The sequence below is a fragment of the Haliotis cracherodii genome, unplaced genomic scaffold, assembly GCF_022045235.1.
Source record: "Haliotis cracherodii isolate W230 unplaced genomic scaffold, xgHalCrac1.p SCAF_19, whole genome shotgun sequence".
Lineage (NCBI taxonomy): Eukaryota > Metazoa > Mollusca > Gastropoda > Lepetellida > Haliotidae > Haliotis > Haliotis cracherodii.
Window position 1 is genome coordinate 18,566,236 of NW_027266274.1, and position 17,286 is coordinate 18,583,521.

The 17,286-nt window shown below is 41.8% G+C and overlaps 2 long non-coding RNA genes across 2 annotated transcripts in view; both read right to left on the reverse strand.

The window, feature by feature from the left end:
- Positions 1-5,327: 5,327 nt before the first annotated feature.
- LOC139466599 (uncharacterized) lies at positions 5,328-9,497 on the reverse strand. The gene is made up of 3 exons (XR_011653617.1): positions 9,444-9,497; positions 8,529-8,576; positions 5,328-5,556 (listed from the first exon to the last, which is right to left on the reverse strand). It is a non-coding gene; the product is annotated as an uncharacterized lncRNA (long non-coding RNA).
- Positions 9,498-15,828: 6,331 nt separating this feature from the next.
- Positions 15,829-17,286, reverse strand: part of LOC139467176 (uncharacterized) — a 42,881-nt gene continuing 41,423 nt past the window's right edge. Inside the window, exon 3 of the long non-coding RNA XR_011653645.1 lies at positions 15,829-15,965. This is a non-coding gene — a long non-coding RNA (uncharacterized lncRNA). The remainder of the gene's footprint in view (positions 15,966-17,286) is intronic.

Sequence of the window (17,286 nt, forward strand, 5' to 3'; positions counted from 1 at the left end):
ATACAAACACTTTGGGCCTAAATAAAAGCGACAAAATCCTCTTTCAATAATTATAATAAAGCTCTACTAAACACATATACGATTCCTACCACACCACAAGTATGTGTTAATAAATCACTTTCAACTTGTTCGGAGTTTCCAAAAAGGTGAGCGTATCGTGTTTCGGCGGTGGCACCCGTCATAAACACATGCAAATTGAAATCATATGTCTTCCATAAAATATTCCGAAAGCTTCACTAAACCTTTAGGCAAGAGTCGTATGACTCTGTTTGAAATCTTGGCAGTAAGAGCATGCTCGATTGTACCTCAGAAGTAGTGAAATGTAGACCCAAGAGCTGCTGGAATATTGCTCGTTATAAGAAGAAAGTAAACAAATGGAAATTTGTATTCCCACCTCTTATCTCTCGGGTAGCTTTAAAATATTTTGGCAACCCCACTGGTCTACTTTATTTGTAGTTCAGGCGGGTAAATGAGTGGAAGGTATTTGGTTATTTGATCATTATTGAACGTTATCAGACTATCGATATACCTGAAGGTTCACTTTGTTTCCTTGGCCCAAGTCTCCACTTTCCGATCAGTCGTCATACACAGTTGTAAAAGTATCAAGTCCATACCCATGTTTCAGCAGTACCAACAGAGGTCGCTTCAGGTCACGTGGTTATAGTGGCCATCAGATATGATACCTGTCATCCTTTAACGACCGTCCTTATCTGGTCCAGCCATCAGAGGAGGCGTTAACAATGCAATCTCCATGAAGAGCATCATCAAATCTGGGTAAACTGTTGTCCGTTGTTTTTTCTTCCAAACTGCAATTTATAATAATATTAGCGACAGTAAAATGTCAAAGCGGGTGATTGAGATAAGTTAAGTGTATTGTTAAGCAATTTTCAAGTATACATGGGCTCTTATTTCTTTAGATAAGATATAGAATATGTCAAAATTACTGCTGGGCGAAAGAGCGACGTTTTTATTGTATATTTGCAGTTAGAAATATGCATGAAACCTACTGATTTGTCCGTATCAACTGAATTTGACACTGGCATCCCCTAAATGTCTTCTTTAAACTTTAAGTTTAATTTATTCTCTACTGTACATACAGTTTCGATACGCTATAACGTTTATACAAATTCATTGTGGGCGTCGGTGCTGATATTTTACTGCCGCTTCTATCAGTAAAACGAAACAATTACTGGATGACACTTTATAAACTTTATTCGTTAATGTTCAAAGCCTTTAAGGATGGGTACATATTATCACGAGGGGTAAACGTGGTTTTATACCTCCTACGTGTAATTGCAGGAGGCAAACTGAAAAGTTTCAGAAAACAGCTGTTCGATTGAGCTGACTTTAACTTGTGCTGTGTCACGTGACTGTCATTGACTTCAAAGCAACGTACATCTTTTCTGCTTCGAGGCGGGGTATATGGAATTTATTCTGCCGCTCAGAAATATATGCCCATCCCATGCCGCATACATAGCCTTATATCATGATCACGTGAACCAATCAGTTCTCAACTTTCTCACATGAAATTAAGATAATTTGTATTATTGTAGAACACCCAGTTACCTGTAAAATATCCGCGACGCAATGTAGACTTATTGGCTTCTTCATTGTTAGCTCTGATAAGATAGGCATGTGTGAATTGTCCTCAATTCCTGTTAAGAACACACTTAAAGGAAAACGTTTTAAAAGTGCACCCAAAACGTCGTGTCAATATAAAATTCAGTTTCCTCTTAAGGAATCCAGCATACACATATTAACGCACCTACGTGATCGGTGCTGTACATATATAACTGTTTCCCGAAGGGATGCTATTATAAAGTCCCCCATGAAGGGGAACTCCTTCCCCCTCAGGGCAATGCGTACATATCATCAAAACACATTCTCCTCTAAAGTCTAGTGGCGGTAGTATATCTGTGTGCGTGCTGTAAACACACATCTATGATAGCTATTTGTCCAAGTAACAAAAAACATATGAGGAAAAGGAGGACATTCTTCGCCTATCGACCCAAAGGCAGTGATGCATGTACTGATGACATGAATTCAAAAGTCGAAATCCTGTTTAACATCCAATTTTTCTGTGTCATCCTAAGGCAAAAATTACAAGTCATTGTTCATCCGCAGATCTAAAGTATGCCTCTCGGCTTATATCTTTTTAGAAGTACTTCAAAGAGCCAATAACTAAATATATTCATTGGAATTGTGATGACTCCCATAACTGGAAAATAAGGACAACATTTCATTTACAAAGAATATAAAAGCGACAAAACCCTTTCCATATTCACATGCAGTATCTGTCAAAAGACGAGTCCATTGTACGAGTCCGCCTATATCGCGAGCATGTGTTTCACTATCACTATCAAATAGTCATGATACCAGCGGGGGGAACGGGTGGCCCAGTCGTCTAAGGCGCCGCGATTCGCTGTGCAGAGTTGCGTCCCTTAGGCACGCCAGAAACCTATGATTGTGGGTTGGAATCCCGGTTCGCCCCGATTATGTTTCTAGGTTTGTCAGCACCATACCCGTGCTCGTGGGTGAGTGAGTTGGGTTTAACGCCGCTTTTAACAGTATTCCAGTTACATCACGGCGTGTCAGCTTAATGTGGGAGGAAAGCCCGAAGTGATGCAGGTCTAAGACGTTTACCATTTCGGTGAAACCCACGAGCACGGTAGGTGTTTTAAACACTGATATAAAGAAAATAACGCATGACCTGAAGCATGTTTATGTACCATTGAAAACTACATACATATCTACATATCTATGTAATTGTCATACATATCTGCATAGGTGGAAAATTCACACTCTTTGACATGGGACTTGAAATATTACCCAATGAAATTACATGAATGGTGTTATTATACCGCCGAATAAAGTGCAGTCAGTTTACAGATGGTATTTGGGGAGTGTGACAGTCTCCCTCTACAGTCTATCTATATGACAAGAGCAGTCAAATATTGGTGCAGACTTCTTCATCGTGACACTCACAGATTACCTCGTCAAGCTACATTCACTTGAATGGGTGGGAGGAGGGACCAGGGCGACATCAATTAAAACCATGTTGCTCAGCTTAGGTTTGGTTACAACAAGAAATCGGCGATATAACATTATTCCTAAATGAATTTCAGCAAAGACTATCAGATAACCTGTATTGAACCAGGTACCAGCATCTTTTGTCTCCTCAAGTGGAACAAACAATTTATGCCATGTCACAGTTACACGGGCTGTTGGCTAGCCTCGTGGTGCAAGGGTTCTCTCGTCGTTATGAAGGTTCGATGCCCCACCTCGGTACAATATGTAAAGCCCAATTCTGGTTCTGTTGCTTGGATAGTGCTAAAATCACCATATAACAATACTCACTCAGTTACATACAAGTCTCACCCATGTCAATAAATATATAGGACATAACCCCTCCTGTGCTAAGAGCTATGTCCATTGTAGGATTCCGACTAAAACGCCTTTTGGAATCTTTAATGTTTTGTTTGTTTGTTGTTTTACGCCGCACTCAGCAATATTCCAGCTATATGACGGCGGTCTGTAAATAATCGAGTCTGGACCAGACAATCCAGTGATTGATATCAAGAGCATCGATCCACGCAATTGGGATCGATGACATGCATCAAACAAGTCAGCGAGCCTGACCACCCGATCCTGTTAGACAAGCATAGTCACCTTTTACGGCAAGCATGGGTTCCTGAAGACCTATTCTACCCCGGACCGAATCTTTAATGAGGCCATGAATGTTGTAACCTTGTTCAAGCATGAAGTCATTTTAGTTTACAGAAGTTATTATTTTAGATTAACACAAAGGTTAAAGGGAAGTACGGAATCAAGAAGCGACCAAAATTATTAATCAAGGTGAGATTGCTCAACGGTATGTCATTTCCAGTCCGAGGCCAGATGTTGTAATCAGTGTCATGCATGTAATCGAGACTATCTGTGCTGAATTAGGGTAACTTTATACCGCTATACATGTACAATAGCGTTTTACTTACTTGCATCAAACTTGCTTGGACTGCTATTATGCCCGGGCCTAGTACCCCTTCAAAAATACACCGGTGTAGAGGGACCCGTGAAGATCCGGGTTAGAATTCGTCTTCAGCAACCCATGCTTGTCGTAAGAACCGGCTAACGGGATCGGGTGGTCAGGCTCGCTGACTTTGATGACGCATGTCATTGTTTCCCAGTTCGTTAGACCGATGTTCATGATGTCAATCACTGGATTGTTGGTCCAGACTCGATTATTTACAAAACTTTGGTATTAAACAACAAACAAACAGTGTAGAAGGAGAGACATTACACTTACAGATATGTATACCTACTAAACGGCCGGGTAGACGTAGACACGTTTTGCCCAAAACATTACAAACAAAACACTGAAACCTTAAGGTCCAAAATACAACTATGATACCAGTATCAAATATATCACCATCGAAAACATTTTTTTTTTCCAACCACGATCAAGCGTTGGTGTATATTTTCATTTCCGGCAGTGTATTATACTTCAGTGATATGTAGACCTCAGGATGATGTCACCAACAGAGATCCGATGTAGAACAAACATGCCTATATCATATATGTAATTGTCAAATTGCGGGACGTATTAAGTCAATATTATATTTCGTTTCATCTGGGTAAATGTTTTAATGTTTTACTGATCAACGGTATTTGCAGACTTTGAATATGTAATTACTGAAACTGCGTTGTATCTCAGAGATACAGTTCTAAGGTAAGCTTACTGTTATACGGCTTACACTGCAGTCAACCAACGATTGCTTACAGAACAAGGACCATTGACGGGTTCGAACCCTGACCTCGAGTTGCAGCGCCTTAATCCACAGAGGCGTTTATGGCAGTCTGGGATACCTATGAAGTGAGGAGTGAGTGAGTATTGTTTTACGCCCCTTTTAGCAATATTCCAGCAATATCACGGCGGGGGACACCAGAAATATGCTTCACACATTGTACCCATGTCGGGAATAGAACCCGGGTCTTCGGCGTGACGAGCGAATGCTTTAACCATTAGGCTACCCGACCGCCCCGAGACCTATGAAGACCTCGATGTTACCCAAGAGGCTATTCAAGGATATTTCAGACTGCAGACTTCCTGTAGAATACGCGTACACTGTTTGCAATGGTCGCCACGACCTGGGGCAGGACTTACTGGGGCAGGACTTGTTGCGGCAGCAACACTGGTGACAACAGTTGCAGTCGCACATCGCCGAAATACCGTTCACGAAGACCAAACACACTTTGAATAAACAACAATAAAACATGGAGTTCAAATCACATTTCTTTATGATCTGGGGTTTGTATTTTATGAGGCCAGGTAATGGTAAAAACACGATATGTTAACTTTATGAACTAAAACATGTCCATATGAATGAGTATTTCAGTTTTTCATGAGGTGAGCCTCCGTCTTGTTTCCAGCTACAGATGCTGGACAGATAGATGGCATTATGGCGGACACTGGCTACTTCGACAGGACGTAGCCCAGCACAAGCGCCAAGGACCCGAAAAGGACGGAGAGGCCTTGGGTGGCGGCGGAGTTCTCAGGCTCTGAAAAACAAACCGAATACTAGTATACCACACAGTACATGTACTCATATTTACGCTCACATGCACACCTGGGTCCTTACATACGAAAGCACACTGTCACATACACACATACTCACGCATGCATACACACACATGCGCATAGATAATCACACACATATACACACGCATGCATACACACACATACGCACACATAATCACACACACCACGATACACGTACATGTGAATACATACAAATATGTCCTATCACAACCAAGTTGTATTAGCATAATTATCGTGAGATCAACAATAGAGATGTGTTGGTAATGTTATCAAAGTCGGATATTTCGCCCCGAGCAATTTCGACAATACCTTCCTTATGTGTGCGCACACGTATTATCCTTCCCTTCAATCAAGTTCATTCAACCGATTCCCCGAGAACTCACAATGAAAATTTATTTCAAATAGTATTCACTCACATACATGAACATGAGACAGGAGCCTACTGTGTGATTGTTCATGAAGCTGTGCATTGTAGTTCGAGGAAAGGAAATAGGCTGTATATCAAACCCCCCTCCCCACCACGAGCCCCCTCCTCCCATGTCGAGGTACATCACCACACGGCAAGTGTTCAGGTTGTTAACGAAAAGTATTTTATAAACAAAATTGGCATGTAATGTTTATTAATAAGATAATGCATATAAATGACTTCAAGTTGAGGGACTTTGCTTCATGCTAGTGTTGTGTTCGTGTTACTGCTAGTGTTACTGCTAGCGTTGTGCTGTGTTAGTGTTCTGCTCATGTTACTGCTAGTGTAAATGCTAGTGTTGTGCTCATGTTACTGCTAGTGTAAATTCTAGTGTTGTGCTCATGTTACTGCTAGTGTACATGCTAGTATTGTGCCAGTGTTACTGCTAGTGTTGTGCTGATGTTACTGCTAGTGTTGTGCTCATGTTACTGCTAGTATAAATGCTAGTGCTGTGCTCATGTTACTGCTAGTGTTGTGCTGCTAGTGTTTTGCTGATGTTACTGCTAGTGTAAATGCTAGTGTTGTGCTCGTGTTACTGCTGGTGCTGTGATAGTGTTACTGCTAGTGTTCTGCTGGTGTTCTGCTAGTATCCTGCCAGTGTTACTTCTATTTTTGCTCGTGGTCTTTATAAATTCCCACATCTCCAATACAGTAACGTCTATTTGGGTTATGAGTAAGCGGTGGAGCATAGTATGTCAAATCGTTTTTCATAAACACTAAGGCGGAATGTTATATAAAGCTGTCTACGATTCGGGTTAGTGTTAAATAGTTGTTTTTCGTATATTGTAATGTGTAATGGTAAGTGTAAAGGTGAGTGAGTGTTGTTTAAGGCCACTCTCATACAGTTTGTATCACTCCCATCATTGTAAGTGTACGTATTGTAAGAAAAGCATGTATTCCATGCTAAAGTTGATTTTTATGCAAGCCCCATGCATTTCACTACTAAAGAATGGGTATAAAAACATGTGCGGATTCAAAGGGCATTTTTTAGCATCGTGCTGACAACAACCACTCAGAAAAACAACAAAATTACGCAATTATTCAACATAACGAAATGCAACGCCTGTCCGAAAACGAGCGTCTGCGAGCCATTGGTATGCTTGAAGCAGGATCGAGTCAACGTGATGTTGCAAGACAATTTAACTTCCACAAAAACACCATTTGGTGTTTATGGCAACGTTGGCAACAGACGAATGCAGTCAGAGACCACACTGGGAGTGGTAGGCCACGCGTAACCAATAATCGACAAGACAACTGGATTCGAACAACACACGTACGAAATAGATTCCAGCCAGCAACAGTGATTGCAAGAAGCGCTCTTGCCCTTCGACGAATATCACAAACTGTACGTCGTCGCCTCAGATGTGCAGGGATAGTCGCCAGAAGACCCGCCAGACGTCCCATTTTGACAGGAAACCACCGCCAAGCACATCTACAGTGGTGCAGACAGCGTCTACGCTGGACGGCCATGCAGTGGGGACAAGTTCTATTCACTAACGGGTCTCGTTTTCACCTCAGCCACAGCGATGGACGGATTCGAGTGTACCGACGTCGAGGTGAACGTTACGTCAATCATGTCATGGAAGAAGATCGGTTCGGGGGCCGCAGCGTTACGTAATGGGGTGGGATTACAGCAAGACAGAGGACCCGTTTGATAGTGGTAGAGGGAAATCTCAATGGACAGCGCTACCGCGACGAGATCAACGGCCCTGTTGTTCTACCGTTTCTGCGTCGTCATGGCCCAGACATTACCTTTCAACAGCATATGCTATTCCACATTAGTAGATTATGATCACAGAATTACAACAGCATGTTATTCCACATTGGTAGATTATGATCACAGTATCACATAAATTGTTTCAGATTTGGTAAAAAACATAACTTTGCATTAAATCTTATTCAATGTCACAGGAACTTTTGTTGTTCAGTATATTTGAGTCTGTTCCCGGGAAACTAGCCCCTGAAAGTATTACCACGCTCCACACACTCACACCCTGCACCTCACACCCAATACCCCACACCCCACAGCAACAACCAACACACCCCTCACCCCACACTCACACCCTGCACCTCACACCCCATACCCCACACCCCACAGCAACAACCAACACACCCCTCACCCCACATACCTCCACCCCTCACCCCACACACTCACACCCTGCACCTCACACCCCACACCCCACAGCAACAACCAACACATCCCTCACCCCACATACCTCCACCCCTCACCCCACACTCACACCCTGCACCTCACACCCCACACCCCACATACCTCCATCCATCACCCATCACCCATTACCCATCACCCCACACACCCACACCCTCGACCCACCCCGTATAATATTTGAGTATATAGCACAACCAAAATTTTTATTTTAATTTAATGTTTTTTTCAATAATCAGTTTAAGTGGGTTATTAGGCTTAATAAAACAGAAGTAATATCAATAAAATACAATTTTGTTTACCTGAAGCTGCCTCAACGGGACTAAACGCAATGCTGATCACAGCAAATGCTGAAAGAGAAAAATATATGTTACCTCAAGTAATGTTTTTTGATATACTGATATACTAAACAACCTCAGGACCATCTGCCCTGCACTCCCACGTCTTACATGTCGGATCGGAGTTTGAAACATTATAACACCTCTAACGCTTTGTTACGTAATTATGTCTACAGTATTTTGGATCATCGGGGGAGGGAGGGGTGGCTGGGGGAAATATCTGTTCACGAAAATGCTTGGGAAACAATGTACATATATATTGGAAATGCTGACAGAAAGTGTTTACCCTTCCTTTTGGAAAATATGTATGACCTGTAGCGCTGACTTACAATTAATATTCTGTTTCAAACAAAACACCCAGTTACAGCCTTAGTTACAGACTGATAGTAAATCATGAATAATACAGATTTCATATCGCATTCAAAAGTCACATATGATCATGACAACGCATGAATATGGCACACCCGATAACGCATTCACACGCTCACGTGATAACAAATGCATATGGCACAGTTGAAAATGCACACATTTGAAACAAACGATCATGCATGGATACTTCAGTCAGCTAATAGTCGCCAATACATCATCAATAGGAGACAGTATATGTTGGATGAGAGTATTTCACAACAATTTAACAATTTGATATACAGACAGAAACTGATAACATTTGACACAAGTTGCTAACAGTCGTCAATACATCATCAATTTGATCACTCTAAAAGTTTGATGAGAGTATTTCACAACAATTTTACAATTTGATATTATAAAAACAACATCCACAACAATGTGCAGCAGAAGTATGGTTAGAGAACTTCAAACATGTAAACAGTCGATGTCATGAAAAGAAATAAAAGATAAAAGTATGACGTTGAAACCTACCGACAAGCAGGCACATAGCGAGAAGGGATTCCATCTTTGAGATCAAGTTGTAGCTTCAGACGACTGTGGGGCACCCGCAGCCCGCAGTCTGATTTATACAGCGGCGGTTGTTTTGTGTGTCATGTGATCAAAGATGACAAGCAGTATTTGGTTCTTTCATTCATTTGGTGTATAGCTTACAGCGTCGTGCGGAACCAATAGCACTGCCAGGAGTTTAGATGTGTCAGATTGAGGTATGGGTACTATCTGACAGTGTATATGCTTTGTGTGAACTCACCACAGTCACTGTGACTCGGCAGAAGTACAAAGTCAAATATATATAAGAGTACTTATATATACATGTATTGTAAATGGAATTAATTGATTGTCATATTTTCTAAGCTACATTCGTGTTGCCGTAAACGTATTACCTATGTCTGAAGCATTAGGAGCAATTCCAAACAAAAACTCGTGGCACGGTTCTGTATAGAATTGATGCATAAACGGTCCTTTGTTCCCCATATTGTTGCTCCCTCATGCGATTACAGCCCATACTTAAGAATCGTTTAATTTGATAAATGTTTTAAAACCAACATTGCCAAGAAATTTACATTTTGGTGTCACCAATCTCAACGCTCGTTCCCCCGACGCTGCTACTTGTATGATCAGCTTGTTGCTGTCGAGGTGTTCAGCGAGGACCAGACCAAGGTAGGTACATTGTTCGACAGTCCTCAGCAGGACATCAATGGGAAATATAGTCGCAATCTGATAACACAACTCTGTGGTTTCTGAAATGTTTCACTTATGATTTGTTTTCATTGACATGAATTCCATTCCGTTGGTACCACTGTGAGAGACACAGCATCAGATGTAGGTCCTCTGAAGAGTCTGCTAGGGGTACAACTCTGTAGAGCGAATGGCGGCGCTTTTGACTACTGGGCCACCCGTGTCCCCAAACAAACAAAGAACGAATGTGTGAATATTGTGAGCAAAAGGTATACAAACAAGTATGGGAATCATGCTAAGATTGTTTTGCTAAATTTGACCCCTGTTCTTACAGGTCTATGGATAAAAACAGTTGTGATTTATGGCATACAATGAAAGTGTTAAAATAATTCATTCACCGATTATGCGACAGAAGCCACACGTCCGGAGACCCCTTGTACCACACCCTGTACGAGGGCTATCAACACGAGGAGATCACAGCTGCTCCCGAGATCTCGTTGATTCTCACGATTGATGTACGAGAGCACGCAAAAACCATTGACGTAATGGTTAAGATTATGCTTGAACGAAAGTGGGATGGGTTTAGGCAGTGGAACACCACACCAGATGAGAGACATGCAATGATAGCAGAACACTTAGTTTTCATTTCGGTATTTGTCTTTATTACACCCGATCATCACTATATTTAACAGATCACTGTTATCACGTTGTCGGCATGAGGGCAAAGAGTAATTCAGTCAATAAATATGCTTTACTTCACGAGAATGCACAATACGATAAGAATGCAGCTTCAGCTTGCTTATGCTTGTGCGTTTGGCGTTTGTTTTAATGTCTCTAACCCACTGTTTTTTCTTTGCGATTTTACAGCGAACATGCTAAAACTAACATACCAAAGCAGATACCTCCTCAGAATATATACAGTGGAGTTACTGCTGAATTTACATCATGATTAAAAAATATTCAATTTGATTATAAATATTTAATTATAAAAAAAAATGTGATTTGGAACACACATGGGTTTGTTATCATTCGATATTATGTTTCAAGAAAACAAATCTAGATAATTATATTCCGGGTCTGTATGTAGGAATGTCAGTGAGAAAAAATCGTTGTTTACGGATCCCTCGGGACATGTTGTGTGATGAACACCTCGAGATCGGTTGACAACTTATATTGTTCTTTTAGATAAGATATTGAATGTGTCAAAATCGTTGCTGGACGAATGATCGATGTTTATTGGCGTATTTGCATTCAGGAATATGCACAATAAGAAACACACTATGCACCTATTGATCCGGAACTGATGTCGAAATCATGTATAACATCATAGGTTGCTGTCTCAACCTGAGGCAAAATGTACGAGCGAATATTTATCTACAGATCTTATTTATGCCTCCCGGCTTATCTCTTTGTGAAATTACTTCAAAGTGTCAACAACTGTTGTTGTACTTAATAAAGTCGATATATATTATCTAGTATCAGAGGGAAGCCCATTTCTGGTTTCCCCCGCCGTGATATTGCTGGTATATTGCTAAAAGCGGCGTAAAACCATACTCACTCACTCACTCACTCTCTAGTATCAGACCGCCTCCGTGGTTTTGAGGTAGAGCGTCCGCCCGGAGAGGGGAAGGTCCGGGGTTCGATCCCCGGACGCGTCATACCAAAAGACGTTAAAAGATGCTACTTGTTGTTACCCTGTCTGGCGCTCGGCATTAAGGGGCTAAAACAAGGACTGGTCGGCTCGGAGTCAGTATACTGTGTCTGAGTGGGGTATTCATGTTAAACTGCGGCATGGTATCTCAGTGAGCTAGCACTATAAATCGACATCAGTCCGGACTAGTACAAACAGCCACACAAACACACACACGTACATGCACGTCGCTATTTAAGTGCAATAATCTTGGACGCGACGTTAAACCCCATCATATCATAGATAGAAATATGAAATTTTGGAGCTCGATCGTCATGTTGTTGTACAAAGGCATTGGAAACTGTTCATTGTCATGTCACATAAGGCCACGAGGTGGCGCTGAACTCCTTGAACTCGCTGAATATCTCGTGTGACCGCCCCGGGCAGCAATCACGGCTCTGCATCTCCTCGGCACGAACTGGATAAATGTACGAATTCTGTCCTGCAGAATTCTGCGCCATTCTGCTTGTTACGCGTTGGCAGTTGACCTGCTGAACCACGGCAAAGTCCAGATTCTCCATTCTCCAGATTCTCAAATTCCGAGGCTGTAAGGTATGGCACCAACGCAAGCGTTAATGTCGATGGATCTGTTTCCCCGCCTCGCGAAGATGGTTCCTGACAGTCTGGACCGATATCCTTCTCAAACCAGGGATGCCTCCCACAGTCTCCATAGCTGTAGCATTGCGATGACGTAGGTGGAACAGTCGAATGTAGCGATCCTGTGCAGGGGTGGTAACTCTTGGTCGGCCAGTTCTCGGACGGTCTGCAGGGGAATTGAACTGTGTGTATCGGCCCCAAAGGTGGCAAATGGTGCTGTGGTTGACGTTGAAGTGGCGTGCAACAGAAGACTGCGATTCCCATCTTTGGATACGTCCTATGGCGATGTTCCGATCGGCAGCGCTGAGTCTCGGCATTTTCGAACTTGAAAAATGTTGACAATTGAATGACAAATTATTGGCTTATGCTTGCCTTTTTAGAGCCACTACCACGAGTTACGAATGCCATAACTTGCACGTGCATTTTGCTTTTCTGTTTTCCTCAATGGCATTTTTCAACAAGTGAAAACAATGCCGTTTAAGACATTGCAAATCGACAATGGCTGCGTTTTGACGCATCGTTTGTCGAATATCAGGCCACCAACATTTTCCAATAAAATATATCCACTTTAAATATCGGATTTTTTGTGTAGTAAGGTTCAGTGAACTACATAGTACCTGTGCGTTTCCTTTTGTGAAGAGTGTACATAGAAAGTGTGATGACATCAAAATCTGGACAACTGTATTTTTACAAAGAATACAAAAAAGCGGCGAAATCCTTTCTATATTCATATGAAGTATCTGTCAAAATGATATTTGTCCATTGTACGATTCCGACTATATCGTGAGCATGAGTTCATGAATCACTATCAAATAGCCATGATACCAGGTGTTCGCGCAGAGATGGGCGTATCCTGCCCACCGGGGTTCAGGGAGGGAATTTTGTCGTGATCACTGACCACCAGGCTACACCGGGATATCCAGCTGTCAAATATTTTCGTATCAACCTAAGACAAAAAGTCATTGTTTATCTACAGATCTACAGTATGAGTCTCTTTTATACTCTAAACAACGATTTATTGACAAAGAAAATATAAAAGCGACAAAACCCTTTCCATATTCACATGAAGTCTCTGTCAAAAGCCGAGTCGATTTACGATTCCGACTATATGGTGAGCATGCGCTTATGAATCCCTATCAAATAGTCATGATACCAGGTGTTTTGCGAAAAGGTGAGACTATCTTCCCTCATCGGGACCCCACCTAGATTCAGGAATAATATGGTTATCAGGGGCAACCAGCCTACACCCGAATATCCTGCTGCATGTTTGTCTTCCTACAGAACACATAGTTTCACTCAGGGGAATGATTCTCCGTGGTGTACTATGGACATAATTTGTGATATGGGTGACATTTAAGAGGCACATTATGTTTTATATATTTCCAGTCGAATATGTATTGCACGATCACATGGCTGATGGTCGTATTATGAATAGATGGTAATTCACCCACATTGACATCAGAACTATTAACCAATGAAGTCACATGGATGGTGTTATTATAACATGTGAGGTGTTGTCAGTAGACACATAGTCAGTTATTGCATGCATTACGATGTACGTTTTTTTAATGACTGAAATACACATTACCTCCGACATAATTAACATTGTGCACGTACCGTACCACTGTTCATCGTGAAGGTAATATCAATATATACAGTAGTTGGAGTAGTTGGAGTTGGAGTTAAAATGTTTCTTTCAGGAGTATTTGTTTCCTTATTCTTTTGCTTCCTGTCTCTTGACAAAGGGACCAATACAATTCTCAAAATCAAAAACATTATTTGGTTATATATTATCACTTCCCGTTTGGTACACAGCGCGGCTAAATCAGAAAGAGCTTCAAGATTTTTAGTTAAGAGGAGCTGAAGATGAAGCTGCCCCAAAAAACCTGCCACCCCATCGGCTTCAGCGACGCCTTGTCTCGTGGATGAGAAGAAACAATTCACTGCCATGTCACAGTTACAGGGCGGCGTGGTAGGTCAGTGATTAAAGCGTTCGCTCGTCACTATGAAGGTCCGGTTTTGATTCCCAACATCAGTCCAAAATCATCATGTGACCATACGCAATCAAGTCAAAAAATAAAAATGACAAAGCCCTTTCTATAATTCCTGCTAAGAGGTAATGGCTTCCATCACAAACACAAGCACAGGCAAGTCAATTGCTCACCTGAATAAAACGCACTAAGGAACATATGAAATAGGGAATTACATCGCACATCATTGACACTGATGCCTAAAATTTGGAAATGTTCTTCACGTGTCTACCATAAAACTTTTGAAAACTTCCCTGAGGCCACGAATTTTGTAACAACATCAAACATCAAACTTGATCAAACATGAAGTCATGTCAGTCTAAAGAAGTTGCTTTTTAGTTTAACGTCAAGGTTACAGGGTATGGTATCAAGAAGCGACCACGATTTCTATCAAAGGGAGATTGCTTCCCTGCCTGTCACCCATTTCCAGTCGGAGATGTTGTAATCAGTGTCATGTGTGTAATCAAGACAGTGTCCATTCATGTTAGACTGTGGTATGGTACGTCAGTGAGCTACCACTATAAATCGGCATGAGTCCGGACTAGCACAAGCAGCAACACATACACCTAAAACACACACACGCACACACACGAAAGCAGCGAACGCGCACGCACGCGCGCACGCGCACGCACACGCACACGCACACGCACACGCACACGTGCATGTAGGTCGCAATAAAAGTGCAATAATCGACATTAAACCCCTTTTCACCTCACCATTATCTATGAATGATTAGGTATAAAACAGCGTTTGCGGGACTTGCATCAAACTTGCTTGGACAGCTGTTATGCCCGGGCCTAGTACCCCTTCAAGAGCCCCTTGTGGCAGTCTGGGAGACCTATGAAGTGAGGAGTGAGTGAGTACTGCTTTACGCCGCTTTTAGCAATATTCCAGCAATATCACGGCGGGGGACACCAGAAATGGGCTTCACACATTGTACCCATGTCAGGAGTAGAACCCGGGTCTTCGGCGTGACGAGCGAATGCTTTAACCATTAGGCTACCCGACCGCCCCGAGACCTATGAAGACCTCGATGTTACCCAAGGGTCTTTTCAAGGATATTTCAGACTGTAGACTTCCTGTAGAATACGCGTACACTGTTTGCAATGGTCGCCACGACCTGGGGCAGCAACACTGGTGATAACAGCTGCAGTCATACATCGCCGAAATACCGTTCACGAAGACCAAACACACTTTGGATAAACAACAATACAACATGAAGTTCAAATCACATTTCTTTATGATCTGGGGTTTGTATTTTATGAGGCCAGGTAATGGTAAAACACGATATGTTAACTTTATGAACTAAAAAATGTCCATATGAATGAGTATTTCAGGACTTCATGAGGTGAGCCTCCGTCTTGTTTCCAGCTACAGATCCTGGACAGATAGATGGCATTATGGCGGACACTGGCTACTTCGACAGGACGTAGCCCAGCACAAGCGCCAAGGACCCGAAAAGGACGGAGAAGCCTTGGATGGCGGCGGAGTTCTCAGGCTCTGAAAAACATTACCATAAATATATTGAGATCAACAATAGACATGCGTTGTAATGTTATCAAATGTCCAATTTATATATTGACCTGAGCCATATCGAGCCTGACAGAAACTAATTCGTGAGTGTGTTGTCGTTGTCTTTCATTTCAATCATGTTCATTCAAGCGAATCCCCGAGGAGTCAAACAATGAAAATCAATTTCAAACTGACGTTCCCTTCCAATAGTATTCTCTCACATAAATGTACGTGAGACAGAAACCTACTGTGTAATTGTTAACGGCGCTGTGTAGTGTAATTCGAGGGAAGGAAATAGGCTGTTTATAAAACCCCTCGCCCCGCCACTAGCCCTCACATCCCATGTCGAGGTACATCACACAGCAGGTGTTCGGGTTGTAAACGAGAATTATTTTAAAAACATAATAAAAAGAGCATAATTTAATAAAACGTTTTCATTAACACTATGACGGAATGTTAATCAATGTTATCTTTTGATATGATTCGTGTCAGTGTACATTAGTTCTGTTTCGTATATCGTAATGTGCAATGGTACTGGAGGTGAGTGGATGAATGTCGTTTAAGGCCACTCTTATACAGTTTGCACCGCCCCCGGCATACTATTTAAGTACATAGCATACCCCATAATGCCATATTTCAATTTCATTTAAAATATTTCAGTAATCAGTTATATTGGAGACATTTTCTCCACCATAGGCTTTATCAGAGGCTTTATCAAGAAAATAATGGAATAGTTCGTTTACCTGAAGCCGCTGAAACGGGGCTAAACCCAATGCTGATCACAGCGAAAGCTGGAAGAGACAGATATATGAATTAATTGAAATAGTTTAATTTGATATATAAAATGCACATTAGATAATGCATCTATATGGCACATCAGATAATGCATGCATATGGCACATGAGATAATGCGTGCATATGACACATCAGATAATGCGTGCATATGGCACATCAGATAATGCATGCATATGGCACATCAGATAATCCATGCATATGGCACATCAGATAATCCGTGCATATGGCACATCAGATAATGCATGCATATGGCACATCAGATAATCCGTGCATATGGCACATCAGATAATCCATGCATATTGCACATCAGATAATGCATGCATGTGGCACATCAGATAATGCGTGCATATGGCACATCAGATAATCCGTGCATATGGCACATCAGATAATGCATGCATATGGCACATCAGATAATGCATGCATATGGCACATCAGATAATGCATGCATATGGCACATCAGATAATGCATGCATATGGCACATTAGACAATGCATGCATATGGCACCTTTGATAA